This window comes from Telmatherina bonti (genome assembly GCF_933228915.1).
Source record: "Telmatherina bonti genome assembly, chromosome: 20".
Classification (NCBI taxonomy): domain Eukaryota; kingdom Metazoa; phylum Chordata; class Actinopteri; order Atheriniformes; family Telmatherinidae; genus Telmatherina; species Telmatherina bonti.
Genome location: NC_136618.1, coordinates 23,274,728 through 23,294,047, shown reverse-complemented (window position 1 = coordinate 23,294,047; position 19,320 = coordinate 23,274,728). Strand labels below are relative to the sequence as shown.

Sequence of the window (19,320 nt, the reverse complement as noted above, 5' to 3'; positions counted from 1 at the left end):
ATTTTCCAATAAATTTTGCACAAGTTGCTGTTCTCTAACAAGGAGCTTAACGGCAAAAATCACGGCAGGTGTGTGATCCTTGAATTGACCAATAAATGTCCTGGTTCAATTAGAGCTGGTGTTTAAACAGTTGTCCTCATCATGCTGTTCACATTTTGACATCATGAGACCAAGACGACACCTAACAATGGAACAACAGTCCCTTGCCATTGCGATGCTTCAAACAGGACGTTCTCAGACAGAAGTGGCCACTGAGCCTGGAGTGTCACAGAGTGTCATCAGCAGGTTGCAACAGAGATATCGAGAGACTGGAAGAGTCACAGAAAGGCCTAGAAGTGGATGCCCTTTGGCCACATCCCGTGCTGATGACCGCTACATTGTGAACACTGCCCTGAGAAACCGGATGATGAATGCCACTCAACTCCAGGCACGTTTAAGAGAGGTGAGAGGCACCCAAGTGTCACGTCAGACCATTCGAAACCGTTTACATCAGCGTGGTCTGCGTGCTAGACGACCTGCACGGGTACCTGACCACACCACCAGGCACAGGCATCATCGTCTTGCATGGGCCAGGGAGCATTTACGCTGGACGAGGAACCAGTGGGCCTCAGTGCTGTTCTCTGATGAAAGTCCATTCACACTGAGCAGAAATGATGGCCGGCAACCATGTTGGAGACGTCAGGGAGAGCGCTATGCATCAGCCACTGTTGTCACCAGGCCAGCTTTTGGTGGTGGCGGTGTTACAGTGTGGGCAGGGGTGTCCACTTGGTACAGAACTGCCCTACACTTTGTGAATGGTACAGTGACAAGCCCATACTACCTGAATAACATCATTAATCCAGCGATTGTGCCCCTACATGAACAGCACAGGCCTAATTTCATCTTCATGGACGACAATGCTCCTGCTCATCGAGGCCGCATCATCAGGGAACGGCTGTTGGAGACTGGTGTACCTCAAATGGAATGGCCTGCACTCTCTCCAGACCTGAATCCCATTGAAAACCTGTGGGATCAGCTGAGCCGTCGTGTAGAGGCTCGAAACCCTGCACCCCCGAAACCTCAATGACCTGAGGGCTGCCCTTCAGAGTGGGATGCCATGCCTCAGCAGGCAATAAGTTGCCTTGTGAACAGCATGAGACGTCGTTGTCAAGCTGTAATTGATGCTCAAGGGCACATGACGAGATATTGAGACGTTCAAATTTTTTGTTGTGGTGTAACTACCATTGTTGTTACCTTTTGTGTTGAATGAATTTTTTGAGATGAGGAAATCAGTAGTGCATCCATCTACTTAAATGTCTTACTTTTATGATATTATATCACTGTAGCATGAACATATTGCATTTTCCATAAATTTCACCTGAAAGCCAAATATCCCTAACTTTTTGTGAGTAGTGTATATATATATATATACACATTTCATAAAGATGTCTTGTGCACTTCCTCATTTTTCATATAAACCCACCTGGGATTGTGGTGCATGTAAATGATTGTAGCGCAACACCACAGATTTTTCAGTGCTACGTTTTCCACCCGGGTTGTCTTCAGCACATCTCCAAAACTCTAATAATTATTAAAATTCTGTCTCCCTGACCTCCTTTTGGTACAACTTCAGAATTGTCATCTTCTACAGCGGCTATTGACCAAGAGGCAAATATTACCCTTCAGAATCAGAAATAAATAACTACCGAGAAATTCAATGAATCAACAGTCAAAAAGCAAGACATGGATATGTGGCCTGGTGCTTGTTCCAACATTGAAAAATTCTGCAAGAACACAACACAAAAAAGAAGATATCATTCTTAAGACTGGGCGGACAGGAAAAACTGAATCAATATGGTAAAACTCTTGACACAAATTACCCAAAATCCAGTAAAGGCTGCTTTCTCCCAACAGATGGGAACCAATTAGCCACCTGACTCCAAGAATACACTTGGGCAGCCGTGTGGAGCCAAGATGCAAATGAAGCACAAGGGAAGGTGGAAACGGACCTGCTTACGTCCTGAGAGGGGAGAAATTAATGAAGGAGACAGTGGAGGTACACTTCTGGAAAATGGAAAGAGAATAAAGTGGGAAATGATGTATGGAAGTTGCGTAAAATTGGACTGAACTTTGCAACAGAGGTTAAAGTAACAACAAGCAGAGGGTAAAAATAAGTGTAGCTGAAAACATTGTTCAATCCTGCATCATATGCCATCAACATAATCAACTTAATCAACACTGAAATGAATACCTAATGTTCATCTAGTCATATTTAGCCGTTCCACAACTAGACACCCCAAACAGATTACAACTCATAACAATTTCAGACACTTGAAAAAGGTTTTTCAGCCAATCTATAATCATCAATAAATCTAATTTTTTAATTTACTAATTTTTTATTTACAATTTTGATTCAAAAGCAGAAAAGATGATGGCACTAGCTGTCTTTATTGCTTACTAGCTTTTCTTCAGAGAGTATCTGGTGTCTGCATCTGGAGAAACTTCTAACACACCTTGTTATGACAGGTTAGTATATGGACAAGAATCTTTGTTGAGATTGTCCATGAAGCTGGAGTTTGTTAATGTTTGCTCAGATGCATGCTAGCTGTGTGCCAACATCAGTTGAGGGATTAAACTGAGCTCAGTCAATGTGACCCACTGGCCTCCTTAATAACATGATTAGTTTGCATTATGTGGATATAATTATAACAAACTGGAGTAAAATAGATTATTTTTAAATTGTACTTGCACTGAACCCTGACCAATAAATGACCAAACTCCAGCATAACCAGTCAATTTCAGTCATTATATTTAGTTTCCTAAGCAATGTGACAAAGCCAACACCATACGTTATGCTATAATTTAATGTTTTATAATTATTTTCTTCTTTTACAGTTGGCACTTATTTAATTTTTTGTTTTTAAACAAACAACAAAATGGATATTATGTAAATTAAGAATATCAGGCTAAAGCCTAATTTTATGATGCATTTGCTTTTAAAAGCTTTCAAATTTGCTTTTCAAAAGCCAACTGCATGAGTATGAATAACTTAAGTAAATTGACTCATTTGCTTTTAGGTTAGTTACAGAAGTTGGTAAACCTTCTTATATGTGAAATGTCTCAACTTTTTTTTTTTTTTTTTTACATAGAAATTCAAATTTTCCAGCCAATAATTCAATTTACATTTTTCTTTTGTGACCCATTTCTTTCAAGTACAATTGTGACATTTACATTTTAGAATTTTAGCCAAAGATGCCATGAGTATTTAACTAAAATGTACTTATTTTATGGTGGCATCAATACAGGTAAAAGATATATGAACACTAATTAAAGATGATAATACAAGCATTATTTTTATTTAATTGCCATGCAAGTGCATATAAATCCAAATGAAAAAAAAACATCTAAACAAATGATAATACAACTTAATAAAATTTTAAACACCATTCTTGACTAAGCTTTATTTTAGGGCTGGGGGATATGACAATATATACCGTTTGGACGATAGAAAATATCTATTGTTTCATATGAGGCGCTATCGTTTATCGATAAGGTGCTTTACTGCAGTATTTTATGTCAAGATGTGCTTTACGGCATGTAATATGTACACAAACATTGAAACATGTTTGCTACAGTCTTTCTCAGAGCAGGGTAATTCACTAAAAGATGACCACCCAACCAAAAACTGATGAGCTTGTTCATAAATGAAGGGAAATTTCTGTCACATGGATGCGATTTGGATATAAAAAGACTGACGTGGAACCAACAACAGACTAGGCATTTACCCATGAAACGTCATGCGGCCATAGTTCCCACAAATGGAAGAAGATCACTGCTGCCGTTGCCAAGCACAACTGACAAAATAACCGATGACTGACACAAAATTACACAAACAATTTTATTTTGTTGTGTATATCATTATGGGGATATAAAATTAGGTATATCGGGATATGATATTTTGGTCATATTACCCAGCCCTCCTTCGTTGTACATCAAAGATCTCATAGTTCCATATTGTCCAAACAGAACACTTCACTTTCACTTTACTTGTGGTTCCCAGAGTCTCTAAAAGTATGACAGGAAGAAGAACCTTCGGCTATCGGGCTTCTTTCTTCTGGAACCAGCTCCCACTGTGGGTTTGGGAGGAAGACACCCTCTCTACCTTTAAGATCAAGCTGAAGATCTTCCTTTTTAACAATAATCTTTTACTTAGTGGCAGTCTAGGTCATCCATTAGGTATGCAGCCATGGGGACATCCCATGATGTACTGAGCACTTCCTTGCTGCTTTTACGCCATGTATAAATATATGACAGTATTGCCATCATTAACATATTTGTACTTTTTCTCTCTTCCTGAATAAAAGCTGTGGTGTATGTTGATCTGCCTTTCCTATCCTATCCTCTCCATCTCATCCCTCCCTGAGCCGGGTTGTGCTGGAGGTTTTGCTTTCCACTGTTGCCTCATGCATGCTCAGGATGGGGGATTGGATCCAAGTCAAGATTCAATGCAATCACTTGGTTTCTCTTAGCTAGGCTATTTATTATGAATTGATTTGAATTGATGTCTGTAAAGTGCCCTGAGAAGACACTGGTGTGAGGTGGCACTATACAAATAAAGTTGAATTGAATTGAACTAAATAACTGGGCAAACAAGGACACATAAAACCTTTGCGTGCATTACCAAAGAATATTTCAGATTCTGAGAAATAAACCCCTCAACATTTTTTAACGTCAAACTCTAAACATCTGATTTAAAATATCGCTTAAAATGAGCATGGATTCACATCAGGATAGTCCGCTAGACTTGGTCCAATTGGGGACTTGGCTAAGTTGTAGGGCGCGTATCCATGCGGACCGAGATTGTGTTCACGTTACACTTTGCTCAAACAAACAAAACCATTAGAATGATATATCCCCATTCTCACCAAAGGTGGAGCTGCACTAGTATCTAGCAAATGAGAAAACAAGACCTGTGTGAAGAAGAAAACTCTGCTTGTGAGCTAAACATGGGGACAAAATTATCGCTGTTTTGGGGGGGTTTTTTGTTTTGTATAATGCAAGTATACTGCAGAAATACATTGCAACAATGACCGCAATATAAACAACAATAAATAAAGCGATTGCAATGTATTTACCCACAATGCAATGCTATGTCAAACGCAAGAAATAATTTTTTTGTGGTCCGCTTCCTGTATTTGATCCACTTGAAACAAACTGAGACCTAAGTTTGTGGGTGAACTGAGTCAGCTTCTTTGATCCAAATCAGAATTCATTTGGTGCATTCACGTTTCCCCAAACAAAGTGGACTTTCTGAGCAAACGGAAAGCAAACTAGAATTTGTATCAAAAAGGCTGATGTGAATATGCCCTTAGATGCCAAGACAAGGTCAACTCTACAGTGCAATCTCCAAGCTGGGAACACATCTAAGGCTTCACTCCTCAGCAAACTTAAAGACAATGTTTACCTTCTGACTGCTGACACATGGCAGGAAGATGTGAGACAAAGTTAAGTAAATATTGGAATGTGTAGGTGATTTAAAGAGGCAGATTTAGTTGGGCTAATGCGGAATTTTAGTGGTCTGCATATTCTGGAACACTTCCAGGGGGTCATGGAAATAAATACAAAGGAAAGATGTTAAATTGCCCTTGAACAATGTGTGTTTGGAAAACATAAAACAACACATTGCTGCTGTGGCGGAAACATTAAGCACCACTGTTAAAAAACAAAAAAAAAATTACGGAATAAAATGATTAACTTGATAATAACCAGATGTGCATATTTCTTTTTCCATTCTTCTTTCCATTCGTTTAGACACACTTTGGATTTTGTGAACTTACTTGAAACTACAAACAAGATAAAAAGCTTGTGGTCCATTTAGTTTGCCTTTCAAAACCTGAATACCAGGTACAACTCAAGGTAATAACATGAGGAACGTAAGCTATTCTCACCCTTTTCTAAGTCTGTAACTTTAAGGAACAAGACCATCCCAACTGATCCTACTTGCATTAACAGGAAGCTGTCAGCCTGTTTTTAATTTTTTTTTTTTTTTTTTTTTTTTTTTTTTTTTTTTTTTTTTTTTTTTTTTTTTTAAATCGGATCTGATCTTTGTCTTTATTCAGCTTATGCTGAAGATAATGGAGCTGTACCAATAGCCATTATTACAGCTTTCACTTTACAGAAGCAGTTATACCAGCATCCCTCAGCAAAGCTCATGTGAAGGGCTTTAAACAAGTTTGTTTTTTTTGTTTTTTTTAAAAAAAAAAACTTTTCATACTGAAGACAAATGTCAGATTACTATTTTTTTCCCAAAAAAGGGGAGCTCAAATTGATCTAACTATATTTATTAGAATATTGTAGTCATACATGGTCAGCTAGTAAATTGTTCTTTAGCTGCATCTAATCATTTATCCTGTCGTAACTGTGATCCAGGCAAAGATTTACAGCTCCAGAAGTAACCCCCATGCACATGTGGTCTGTCTCGTTTGAATTTATGAGAGCACTGATACCTTTCTGAGAAAATATAAACCAGTGGACATCTTTACAATGCCTTAAAGGTTTCTGAACCAAAGCCTCATAGCAATGAGATATGTAGCAAATCCACACATAAATAACAACAGGTTTAAAAATTTTGCACAAGTCAAGTTCTTTATCTTCTTCTAACAACCGGAACAAATAAAACCAAGTGATGCAATTTAATCTCTAAGGATTCCAGGTGTGTTTTTATTCTTAGTGCTTAAAACAAAGACCACAATTACTCCGTAAAATACCTCAGCAGCTTTAATGTTACTGAAAGTCCAAATCTGTGAGGTTTAACAGCGCGTGTGTTGTTTTTGTTTTGTTTACCCAGATGAGAATGGTGCCATTCAGACTTGAGATCTTCTTAGTTTGGAACTGTACAAACAGCCCAGCTAAATCCATCACGTTTCACTTGAAATGTCCAATCAGATTTGTTCTGACTACCCGTCTCTCGCTGCCAATCTCCCCACTACTTTAACCAATAAACAAGCAACTTAAAAATTCATGTGACTGTAGTTTAGAGGATTTGCTTCTAATTACCCATTGTTAAGAAAGTGAGAGCAAAAAAATGCTGGAATGTCAAGTCTTCATGACAGCATTACCCAAAAAATATGAACTGAGATCTCATTTAACTTATTTAGATAGAGTAAGTAGTTCAATACTCAGGCATTAATCAATAGTAAACTGTAGTATCTAGTTACATTTAACACGGGTACTGATACTTAGCTGCCACTTTTGCTGCTGCCAGTGTAAGTACCAGATCTGCTCGGGGCCTGCTGATGACGTCACAGTATTTGATTGGCTGGACGTTGGGAACACGTGTTTGTTTTTTTGTGGTTTTTCAGCAAAGTGGGATTGTTGTTCTCTTTTGTTGTATACAAGGACAATGTTTATAAAGAAATTCATCATTACCTATCAAACAGGACTTTTCACAGCCTGACCATCATTTCTAAAACTCCCAATGGCAGAAAGGCCGCTATTTGGAAGGCAACAAAAATTTACCTAATTAGAAATAACTGTGTGATTTAACATTAATGTTAGAGTCTGTTTTAGTACATATTAGTGATAATTATTGACAATTCAACTAGTTAGACATACATTTCAAATTAAAGTTGTTTTTAAGCATGTTTGCAATGTATTGAGAAGTTGCCATGATAAAATCGATTCGTCTTCATATTCAAAGGGACTTTATTGGTCTGAAGAAAACATGTTTAGTTTGCCGAAGTAAAAATAGATTAAAAGCAAAAATATCTATTGATGAATTAGAGACCACAAGCATCTCATTGCACATTTATGGAGCGCAATATAGTGTTACGTCTGACTACCCGAGTATATCTGGTACCTACACCGGATCATGGACAGGAGCAGCCACCTCTAACCATTCTGGATAGGCACAACAGTGGGCAGCCCCTCCCCCTACAGCAGCGACCTGGAGGACTATTGCTCACTCTGTAGACACTCTCAACGTGGCAACAGCCAAAGAAAAACTTATACTCGAGTTATGGGAGGCCAAAGATCCCTGTTTGGACTTTGAAGCACTGCTTTACTTGGGTTGCACTTTGACACGGCTCCAAACAGAACCGCCTTATTCATGGAAGTGGACCAGGGTTAGTTTAAAACAGAGCAAACTCTCACTGTGAATAATATATGCTGTCTTAAGAAGTGAGCAAGTTTAATAAACACATGGATAAAAACATGTTAACTAAGAGGCCGGCTGTGTCTTCAATACAAGCTCTGCGATTCAGCATTGTCTAATGAAACAACAAGCTTGTATTTCCACCATTCTGCCATATGGTTGGAGCAGATGTTGTATTTATGTATTTATTTTTTGTTGTTTAAGCTTAAAAACTTTTAATTCAAACCTTAAGTCAAAAGTCATGCCTAGCATCCATAGTTACACTAATACAGCCATTCTGCCAGGCTTACACAACTTGTTCACATCACACAATCATTATGTTTCTATTATATTCCCAAACTGAGACTAAGAGAAGGGGACCAAAAGCCAGACCTTAACAAACGCAACCCCGCCTGACAGCAACAATGGAAATCACTGGACACACAAAAGCTTAACAGGAATATTGCCAAGTGTATTTTAATGGACCAGGTTCCTGTCTGATATATCATGTGGACTTTTTCCAAGGGCCTCTTAAAATAGAAATTGAATTTTAATAGCATCTTGAAAATCTTAACTAGTTTGTTTGTTCCATTTACTTAATCTGTTGTCAAGTATTGTGAAGAAAAGGTCACTTTAGTTAACAAGTACACTAAGTACTGGTTGAAGTTTTGTATATTTTACACTGCAGTGAGCAGTTTTTAACTGAGTTAATAGAGCTTTAAAATGAATCCACAACTTCAGTCTTTTTTCTTACATTTATTCAGACTAGATAATACCAGACTAAAGGCTTTTATACGCGGGAGAATTGTCAACATTTCTGTCTATACACGCCAAGTCTAATGCCAAATTGTGAATAAATTATGAAAATTCTAAAACAAATTTACAAGGTGGCAAGGTGGATTTCACATCAAGCCCAAACAATTGTGTGCTGATGCTGCAAAAGAAAAGACAAAAAGAGCCACTCGGTTCATCTCGTTCTAGAAAAGAGAGGAGAATTTGGGGAGTTTCACTGTTTAATACAGGAGCTGAAGATGGACCGTGGCCGCTTCAGAACAAACTTTAGGATGTCCGTGGGACAGTTTGTGGAGCTGCTTGCTTTAAAGACACACCACAAAATTTTTTGCCATTTTCTCCATCACACACCCCCTATCAGCATTCATCTTGAATCCGAGGTGACCTGTTAGTTCTCCAGTTAGAAAAAGACAATCTTAAGATGATTCTTGTTTTGTCCCTTTCTCTCTTATATTTCTTGCATTTCTTTGCTGAATCAGCAATGGTGCGTGTTCAACATAGCCAGTGTGCTTTCTAGCGTGAAGCGAAACTCTGCAACGTCACGTGACGTCCTAGATGAAAAGCTTGTGTAGTGCAGTTCCTCAGCCTCAGGACGAGCGGCTCCAGAAATAAACATGATAGATGTCACTGTGTTATCAAACAAGTCCGGAACTTGTCTGACCTTAAGAGTTTTAAGGTCAGAAACTTACTTCTCTGCATCTATAAGCAGCAGAGAAGAAGTAAAAAAGTTTGAATGAAATAGCAGCAAAAGGGACACCTGCATGGCTCACAACTGGGAATCTACCAGTCAACATGCCTTCTCTGATTGGTCGATTACATAACTCTCAGATGTGAACATTAAGAAAAATCGACCTCAGTTAAAAAAAAAGATAAAGCTCGCAAAATCGCTGGACAAAACTTTGTCACTGATGTGAATGTTCACATTGATTTGTCAATGACTCGATAAAAAATATTACATGCCAACTATTTGGGCAAAATATTTGGAGTAGATGTTTAAAGGCCTTAAAGCACACTTAATAAGAATAATCTTATTTTCATCTAGTTCCTTGTTGCCCAAAGTTCTGGATAAGGGTGAATTTAACACTTTCAACTGAATTTCTACACAGTGTCATTTAAAACGGGAAACCTAAATCGACATCAGTAGAAAACTTGATAGCTGATAAACTTTTACTCTTGTTTTAAGAATCCTGAGATAATTTAAACTTTAAACTAGTTAATCAATTAAATAAAGATACAATCAATCCAATACATCCAGACTAGCAATGCTATATTAGTGCAAGACTACACAAATGCAAAAAAAATGAGTGAGCCTCACCGGGGCAATCAATAGTTGCAATGCACATGACAGGAGGACAAAACCCTGAATGAAAACTCCTGATGGGTTCAGAAAGTTTGTGCAACGGCTATAAAATAATCTAAAAACAATGAAAGACAATATCTTTGGCAGAAAATCTTGGTTTTATAGTTGGCAATATTATCAATTGATGGATGGATGGATGGATGGATGGATGGATGGATATTGTCCTTGGCCCAATTTAACCATATTAGAGTGTATGTCCTGGAGAGTTAGAGAGTAATGACGGTACCAATGGACCAAACTCATTACCTTATTAATTTACTTTATCATCTTTTAGAATTAAACAAGAGCATGTTTAATAGAGTGTGACATATTAAGCAGATTATCTTTCACATGAGTAACATTGCAAAAAACATAGAAATGGCAGGTTTTTTGTGCCATCATGCATAGACTATTGTGACTTATTTCTGTCATAGCTACGAGTATGTTACCAGCTTACAGTTGGTCCAAAACTGAATATAGACCACCCTACATCTCTCTTATCTCTTCCCTGTTCTCTTTCTACAACAACAACCTTAAAACAAATGTAGGATTCCGTTCAAAATCCTCTTTCTTATGTACAAAGCCTTGAACAATTTCAGCTACAGAATACATGAGTGGATTTATAACAACTCATATCTCCACCACTTCCCTGAGGTCTTACGATCAAGGCCAGTTTCAAGAGCACTCTTCCCTTGGGAGTCAGGCCAACAACCTTTCCTTGGTCTTTTATATCACAGAAAAAGTTCAATCTCTTTGCAAAGTGTTTTTTTGTTTTTCACTTATCAGGGTCAAAATGTTTTTGTTTAAAACTTAAGTTTTGAAGCTGCTAGATAAGCAAAAATTAATATCAAATGAGTGAGAAACAAATATCCATAATAATAATTATAACAGAAAATATCAACATTTCCCTACATTAAATCAGTCACAGATTCAAAATGCTGAGAATTTAATTATTTCAAATGGACAACGTCAAAATCTCTGAATTGAAATCATCGCCACCTCCAGAAGCACAGCAGCAGTTGTCAACTCTGCTATCAAATATCTGCTCTGCACATGAGTACAGCATGCAGAGTTCAGTGACGAGGAGAGAGGTGGGGTCTAATTAAGTATCTTTGTTAAGCCCACAGGCAAGGTAAACTTTGAACGCATCAAACAAGCTTATTACGTGTGGAATCCAGAGAGAGCAAAGGTAGCTGCTGATAAGTTGCTTTACATTTTACAAGTTGAACAGACACAGATACATAGAAAAAGACACAGAAGATGAACAGCAAATGCGATGCTATGTCACATTAAGTATTTGGCCCTAACACTACTGTATCCTAATGAAGTTAACATAGCTAGTTAGTTTAAAGCTGCATCAGTGGTATTTGTTTTTTGTATGTGTGGAAAAATGGAGAAACAAACACTAACAAGTACACTCTTGATCCGGTTTGATAACTTATTGAGATTAAGTACACGTAAAATGGATTTATTTAAAAGCCTCTTTTTCTCTTCTGTTGCTCTCCAGATATATCATGCACAGGTTTGGTAAAATACTTGCATTGACTGATGTCAGGTCCGATTGTCAGTGAGGAACTGTATATTTATATGCAAACTGTGTCTAGTACTCAAAGCAAGATTAGCATAGGGGCTACCTTGGCTAGGCTCATATTTGGCATATAAACAAAGTGCAGATCAGTGCATATTCTGACATTAGACAAAAGAGATAGAGGTGCACCATCTGAAGATACACACAAGTGGATATATTCATCGTGAAAAACACCACAAAAAACTGTTTACATGCAGCAAAACATAAAAAAATCTAGAGTTGGCTTGTGTGGGTGTATATATTTATGTGTGTGGGTGGGTATGTGTGTGTACATATGTATGTATGTATTTGTATGTATGTATGTATATGTATGTGTATGGATATGTATGTGTATATATATGTGTGTGTGTGTATGTATGTATATATAATGTATGTGCGAGTGTATATACATGTATATGTAGGTGGGTATGTATGTGCATATACGTGTATGCATTGATCTCTTTCTTTTGTTTTTTTATGTTCTCTTTTCTGTTCTCTTTCTGCCCCTTTCCTGTCCTTTCCGGTCAGGTCCAGCAGCATAAACTCTGTAATACAAGCTATTATCCAAAGCAAATAGAAAAATAAAATAAGAATCAAGAAATACAAGGGGATCATTACATCTATAAAAGTCCCCCTTGGCAAAATAAATTTGCTCAGCAGAACACAGCATCCAGAACATCAGTCTGCTTGCTTAAATGCTGGACAAGACAAAAAAAAAAAAAAAAAAATCAGCAGTAATCAAAATGCACGTGTTCATGTGTACTGGCACATGGGCAGGGGGTTTATCTGATAGTATTCAGGTCGGCTCTGGTTGAGGACATTTGATCTTTTAGGAAGTGCTGAAGGTACTGGACATAAAACATGACTTTAAAAGAATATTAATGTGAAACAAAATGAGAAAAACAGTAATTCACTCAAATTGTTTACTTTAACAACTGTTGAAACGGCTAAAACTTTTGTAAATGATCATTCCTACTAGATAAACAGGTCATCGCTAAATGAAACCATACAAGGTAGGACTAGACAAAGCTTAACCAGGGATACCAGTTAATTATTCTAATCTCATAAAATACATACATGGCTTTAATTGGCATAGTTGTCAAAAACAAATCTTTAAAAAGAGTAATGTTTTCATTTTTTCTTTTAAAACCAAATCTGGACATTAATATGCTAACATTAATTTTTATGTTGCTAAATTAGCTTACGCTGAATCAGGAGCTGTACACGTGACATGGAGGATAATTAAAACCAAAACGCAGATTTTTTTGTCAAAAGTCTTCGAGCTAACCTGGGAGTGACCACAACTTTCAAATAACTTCTCCAAACAACAAAACAAAGCCGTAAAGAGACAGACGACGATCAGGGACCTGCTGATTGTCGTCTCCACTTTGAGACACAAAAATCCAGGGAATTAGTTGAAAGTGCCCACAAAGCAGTAAACGTTTACAGCTTGTACTACAAGGGCTGAGACTGACACTAACTCTCATTTGAACACACTAATCCTGCAAGCAATTACACTGGCCGAGAATTAAGTGTGAGCTGACACATCTTAAATGTTGGATGTAGTCCTGCAGCGGTTAAAAAAAAAAGTAGCTGATAACAAGGTTTATCAAATTTAAACAGGAAGAAGACTTAATCAAGCTTCCTGGGAAGAAAATAATATATTTACATTACCAGCATATTGCATTTAAGTCTTACTGGGCACTCTTGTAGCTCCCAAGATCTGGTGCATGGATGTTCTGTGGCACAATAAGAGTATCATCATCTGAAAAGAGTAGAGAGAAAAAAAAAAGATGGCTACTCAAGAGTACTGAGCAAATATATTGACCCCACCGGCATGTTCTGCATCCAAGCAGCCACAATTTTTTGTAGCCTAAACATTTAAAGTGGCCAAGTTCTTTAGGCTTTCTTAAGTCTTACAAAGCTTTTATTTGGACATGGGCTACTTTTTCCCCCACTCGTTTTCAGCCCAATCATTGTATCTGATTACTCATGATTACGCATGATTTTTATTTTGTCTTGGTTTTTTTGTTTGTTTGTTTTGTTTTGTTATTAAAGCTACCTAAAAGTGACGTAGGCTTTACTCAGGCATGAGAAAAACTCCTAACTCAAGGGATGAACCATGTTTTGTAACAGACAACTGAGCAAGTAACCCACTTTTAAATTAAGTCTTTCGACACTGTTAGCAGCAGTCTGTCACAAACACATTACTTTTTGTCATTTCTTTAACTGCATCTATAGAGCAACACACAAAAACAACAGTTTGACAGACAAGATTCAAAATAATATTTCTATACCAACAAGGTACCCAAATAATTATTAACTGTAAACTTGGCATATCTCAGCATGGTGTGAAATGTGTCCTTTGAAGAATCTGGACAACACAGATTACCAGTATCTGAATGATGTCCTTATTTGAGGGAGAGAAAAAATCCTGAAGCTTCACGAGAAATGGTCTTTGTTTCGAGAAGCCATTCTTAAGTAAGGGAAACAAAGAGAAAAGGCTGGAAAAATACCAAATTACCAAGAACTGAACTGAAAATCAGTAACAGCGGGTCTTATGATGAATCCTCTCCAGAAGCTGGACCTCAACCTTACTGAAGTAACAAAAAAAAAAAAAAAAAAGAAAGAAAGAAAGTTGGTCCAAGAGGGTTTATAGCCTATTATGTCAAAGAACAGAAGATGCCCACATCAAATACTGGCTTTCACATCTGGTATAACTGTACGAACTGTTTTTGCCTTATGGGCTTCTGTATATTTACTTCTAATTGTTTCAATAACTCACCGCTTCTACGGTAATTCCTGTTTCCAGAGAATATATAACAAAATGAGGTGACTGGAGACTCTTGCACAATAGGCTGCTGTATTTCAATGTCAGCCCCACTTCAAGTTCCGACATGGTTGAAATCAATTTTACATTGAAAAACAGATGATGAAGGAAGGGGTTTGCGATAGTGTGCCTCACAGGTCTCACAAACCCAGAACAAATTTCTCTTTATAAAAAAAAGCAAAAGTGGCCAAAATGAACCTATTTGGAGGCAATAAAGCACAAACTGGTCAGACCAACATGATTTACAGACTTAGAGACAGCCTACAACCTCTAAACAATTAAACAAAGCGATTCTCAGCTCTACAAAAAGCATAAATCAAGAAAATGTAGTTTTAAGGGAATTTCTTTTCTTAAATTTACACCTAAATTAAAGTCCAAATCCTGCATTTCGTGTCTCATAAATCACTGAACACAATGCATGAGCAAAAGTGTGCAAACAAAGCCAAACAGGGAAAACAGCTTCTACCTTTTCACGGCAAAACAAAGCAACCCGACCCTCAGAAATAACTTGTTTCCTCGGTGTTACCGAGTCAGACACCACGCCAAGAAAATTCTGCTTCAACACGAAAGATGAAGAGAATCCGCGCTCACCTTTTGCTGGTTCCTCCGTCCGTCTGTCCGTCTGTGACGGCGGATGTCGGCTCTGCTCCTCCGTGCGTTTAAACGGGAGGCGAAAACTGTTGGTGCGCTCTTTGGCTTGTTTTCAGTGGGCGGCTTGGCTCTTCACTGTTTTCCTCCCACAGAAAACACGGAGAAGCCCTCCCACTCGTTCCACTCGAGCTTTACTTTACTCAACCTCCTCCTGGAAGCGAATACGCCCTGTGGCTGACAAAGGAGGAGGGTTACAGTAAGAAAAAGATAAAATAAAATAATGCATGAAAATGCATCACAGGCTGCGGACAAGACGCGGAACAGGCGCAGATGTGAGTAGCTCGAGCGACCAGGCAGCGCTCCTGCCGCACCGCTGCGCTCCGGTGCTGTAGCTGGTTGTGACTGCACAGTAAAAAAAAAAAAAAAAAAAAAAAAAAAATCTCCATCCTATAGGGGTTCCAAGGTCCTGCACGCGGTTTTAAAGTGGGAACAGGCAGCATACAAGTGGGGAACAGTTCTGCTTTGCCAAGTTTCAATCCTCATATTATTTTTTCCATAAACATGTTTATTTCCAAAACTGAATCCTTTACCTACACATCACAGACATGCATGAGGCCCAGGTGCCCCTTTTGTTGTTTATGATCCCCTATGGTTGACCTACTTTCACCAAAGGTCCCTCAAGTAGCTTTTTACAGCATAATACTGCTCCTCTGATTGGCCCAAATGTCCCTTCTAATCACTGTTTTCTTAATTAAATCCCTTAAGAATTCTTATGTTTTTTTGTTGTTTATTTTTTTTAGCCAGATGCCCCTCTGGTTGTGATTGATCATGATAAAACTCTGCTTTTCCAAAGAGCTGTCCCATCCTAGAGATGTGTGCCTGATTGCACATTTCCACATTTTTCTCCAAATTCCCCAAATTCATTTTGTATTGCTAGGCTGACGAATTGGAACACAACTCTTTAAGTCCAAATGGTCTATAAGTTAGCCCATGTTTTTATAGTAAAAATGACCATCTGAGTAGTTATTCCCTCTGAAAAATCAGAATTACTGTTTGGTACAGGAACCTATCTGGTCAGCTGAGTGCCCAGCCTCCCTGCATCTTATGATTTTGGATTATACCAATGCAGGTACCATGAGCTGGACTGAATTAGAATGAAATTATTGACAATGATGTGAATTAAACTGGATTATTATTTCATTAAATGGTGGTCAACTGGAATTGTTAGTTTTCTCTGTAAAGTCTGTAAGTTTTCATCAAGCTTCCAAATTGTATGATGCAATGTTGCTTTATCTTCATCTTCCCAGTAAGCAAGCAATCTAACATGCCCATATGAGTTTGAATGTATTTTAAAACTTTTCCATTAAAATTATTCATCCTCAACCATGAAGGGTATCTATCATAATCACACGAAAATCAGATGAAGATACTATTTAGTATAAAGAGCACATTATTGCTATATGCCCTCAAAGGAGATTAAGAAATAGCAGAATAAACTCAGTGCTCAGTTTCTCTAAGAGTATAACAGGAATAGTTTGTTTATTTTTAATATGTGAGGGGACTTTGATTTGCTCCAAAAATCATTTCACTGTCATCAGAACACCAGAAATGCTTCTGGTGATGAGGGAGTAATCAAAAGCAGTGGCAATTACATCTCATAAGAAATCAACTACAATTTATGCTGGAGAGGGTTCGCATATAAATGAATGTGTTTGAATCTTTTGGAAACCACCAATAGGCTGTTTGTCCAAGGTCAGCAATGGTACCGCAGCAGTGCAAGAGGTCTTTCAAATATCAGCTTCAATTATGGAGGAAAAGTCATTTAAATTTCAGATGCATCAAGCGTTGGAAAAGGCAACCCAACCCAGGAGTCCACAAATGCCTAATACTGCTTCAGGCAGCAGGTTACTTTGGGAAATCTTCTACAAGATTGAGTTAATGAAAATAGATGGGTGTCTGAAATGCTAATATTGACTTTTGGTGCCTAAATCTAGCTGCAGCTCATGGGACTCATTGGTTCAAATACGTCAGTAAGTCTATGAATGAGACTTGCACCTCTCAAGGGAGAGGAAAGCTAATCTTTGGCTTGCCCTCACATAAATATAATACTTTATTGACAAGTTGATTTGCAGAAACCAACAAATTGTACCTTTGAGAGAATTTGTTTGGAAGAAAAGAAAGAAAAGCCTTCATTCTGTTGTGGGGAAAAAAGCAGGAATTAGGCTTTCATCAGCACTAATGTTGTTGACTTTGTTTAACAAAATAGGAGGAAAAAAGAAAGAAAATTATACAAAGCATGCTCTGCATCGCCATCCACATTCGTTCCATCCGCCTACATGTAGCTCAGCCGCTGGCAATTAATTAATGGAACTACATGCACTGCTCAGCCAGATTGTCAGGTCTGTCAGTCATCAGCACAGCATGACAATGATCTGACCATCACCAGCTTAATTGGCAGTCAAAGGACATGCCCCTCCATCCCCCACCCCCCTCGCTGTGAGCTAAATAAACCCAGTAACAGACAGGATGCAACATTCAGTCCCTATTTCTCCTGATCGATAACTCCAACAGCTCATCCAGCAAACATTTTTAACTGTGTTGTTGCGGTGACAGAGCAGGTTTCTGTTCAGACTGACTGCAAAAAATGCTCTTTTAAATCAAACAAAAAGAGGAATATGCCACTTTCTAGTGGAATATGCCACCTAACATCTTAAGTGAGGGTTCAGACTTCACATTTTGCTGTCTGATGAGATGTTCAGCGTGAAATATGTGCCAATTCAATTTACAGATGGCAAACACCTACATTTACGTCATCATATCTCACATATTTTGTTTGACATCAGTTTGGAAAGAGGAGCTACCAGAGAAATTAATATAAACAGAACTTGGAAATGCCAAAAGTCGACAAAGAAATATCATCCAAGTATTGCACTAATCTAAGAAACTGTCCCTTGATCAGCATCATGAATATATTGGAGAAGATGTGTAATTCATTACAAGCTAGTTTTTATGGGCTGAAAGAAGCCCAACATCTGTGTTCCTCACAAGGCCATGTGGGTTGTGTGCTTGGAACATGGGGTATGGACCCCTTTTTTTCAGGTGTTTCAACAATCTACACCCTGATTGAGAGCTTGGTTTGCACTATGAGCAGTCAAAGGCTTATTTCTGGCAGGTGTTGGAGTTCACTCAAGGATGCCTTTACCACAGGTCCTGCTTGTCACCAAGGTGCTATTTCCACAGTATGAAGCATCCAGGATGAGAATTAGTGCTTTATTTTGGAGGCCAACATCCTTGGAGTGAGTTGATGCTTTACACGGAGGGTGACATAACTGGGGGTGGAGTTCTTGGACAGAACTGAAAGGGAAATTGACAGATAAATTGTGCAGCATCTTTTTTTAAAGCAGGTATTATATTGCATTAAAGAAGATATCGAAGAAAATTTTGCTGTCTCTTATTGATGAGACAGAAAAATCCATCAAGTAACTAGTCAGTCTACAATACAACCCAGATTTGTGATCACAAGCTGTGGGCAGCAACCAAAATATTGAGATCATAGATGCAGGAGGTCAAAAGAACAGTTTCCAAAGGTTGAGTAGCTACAATATTAGAGCATGTCCTTCATGGAAGTATTCATCTGCCGCATTTTTTTCAATATCAAAGCAAAGTGTGCATAAAGACACAGATACAGTACCCCCCAATCCACATGACTGGATGGGTAGTGGGGTTTTTTTTGTTTTTTTTGGCGCGCGGGGGGGGGGTGTCTAATTCATCATTTATTTTAGTCTTAATGCCTTTTTAATACTCATTAAATATGAAAGTGCCCTTTTAAAAATGCACTCTAAAAATCTCTGCATTGAAAAAGGTTCCTAAACTGAACCTGAAATATTCTCAAAAACTGAGATCTAAATGCCTCTCTTCCAAGTCTAAAAATGCTGTTTTCCTTCTTTTAGATTGTTTTTTCTTTAATCATATTTTGCTGTAGCATATCTATGGCTGGATTATGATTTCCATATAATTTTTTAAAAAATGGGATAGCCATGAGCTTTATTAAGATTTAGTAGGATAAGGTCTGATTGGATGTCATTTGTGTA

The 19,320-nt window shown here is 38.0% G+C and overlaps 1 protein-coding gene across 1 annotated transcript in view; it reads right to left on the bottom strand.

The window, feature by feature from the left end:
* rnf152 (ring finger protein 152) overlaps positions 1-15,292 on the bottom strand; it is a 58,509-nt gene extending 43,217 nt beyond the window's left edge. The window contains exon 1 of the mRNA XM_079259913.1: positions 15,230-15,292. The gene's annotated coding sequence lies outside the window, so the exon portion shown is untranslated. The remainder of the gene's footprint in view (positions 1-15,229) is intronic.
* Positions 15,293-19,320: the final 4,028 nt, after the last annotated feature.